Here is a 1433-nt window from a genome sequence, read left to right as displayed (position 1 = left end):
AGGACAACTATGTCAAACTGTGCTTTCCAAAGCGCAGGGATCACTGAGAAAGTGGAATGGAAAAACTCTATGAGCCAGAGGTAGCAAATGAACACAAGGAAACAGAGTTTTCCAGACAACTGAGCAGTTACATATATGAACTTAACAACAATGGTGACAGCACGCACAGTTTTATACATATATGAAATTGGGCAGAGTCATGGGGTACAGATAGGGAAGGGGATCTAAATATGATAAAAACGTATTATTCTATGTGGATCACTATCTTTTAAACATTCACACTCATGAAATAATGCATATTTTACATCTATAAATGTTTGTGTATGTGGATATTTCTAAAATAATTCGCAAATGTTACCTATTATGTTATTATATGCCATATGTTATTATGGCAAAATATTTTGTACCTCTGTGTTTTAGGTTTTAGAATGCTTCCTAACCTGATTCAGAATTTTCTACCTTAGAAACACTACATAAGACTCACATGCAAAATTATTGGTATAATGAATGGTGAAATCACTTTCTAGCACATCTATTGTTATTCATGGAAAAACTACCTGATGTATTTGCAAAACTCTTTCGGTTACTAAAGTCCTTTACCAGTTCTTATCATTTATATATTTTCAACATGTAAATCATTTGCTAACCAAAAGCTTCTTCTAATTCCTTGAAATAACTAATACATAATGAGATTGTTCATTTAAGTTTTGAAAGCTACAAGTTAATACTTGTAATACAAATAGTATACGTGTAGACAACAGATGCATTTCTTCTCAGAAGAATCATTGCAAATTAGTCAATGGTTGGGTGAATGATCCATTATACATATAAATGAAAAGGAATTGAAAAAGAGAGAATTTTGTAAAAATTCAATAAAAATAAGAAAGCAAAATAAAAATAAAGATAAAAGACCTGTCCTTTGCACAAGTGTCATGTTTTAGGAAAAGCTGCTCTTGTAAAATGTCACAGGATGAATCATGGAAAGAAAACATTCATCAATTATAAATATTTCAAAAGAGATGAATTAATCAAGACTCATTGGAATATGTTAGAAATCATTGCAATTATTATGAAAGTACAATAACTTTTTAAATTATGGAGCACTAAACATAAGGTGAACCAATCCAAAAATAGTATGCTATAACTCATCAACAACCTTATCAGCCTAAAGTCAACTAAAGTACAAAATGACAGTTGTACATTTATTAAAATGTGCTACAGAACAATACTTTGAAACATTTTAAAAACTAGCTGATATACAAAAGGCCACAACTAAGAAATTCATGTTCATGATGGACACATTTACAAATACTGACTCAAAACTGAAAAGAGCAGCTGTGAGTTCTTGGAGGTTTTGGTGCAAATGATTAACATCTGGAATTTGATCACAGCAATGATATTTATGTTTCTTTATAGTTTATTTTCCTTTATCA

Source organism: Nannospalax galili, unplaced genomic scaffold (assembly GCF_000622305.1).
Source record: "Nannospalax galili isolate Female #2095 unplaced genomic scaffold, S.galili_v1.0 scaffold1282, whole genome shotgun sequence".
In the NCBI taxonomy this organism is placed as follows: Eukaryota; Metazoa; Chordata; class Mammalia; order Rodentia; family Spalacidae; genus Nannospalax; species Nannospalax galili.
Note: the sequence above shows the minus strand (reverse complement) of the source record.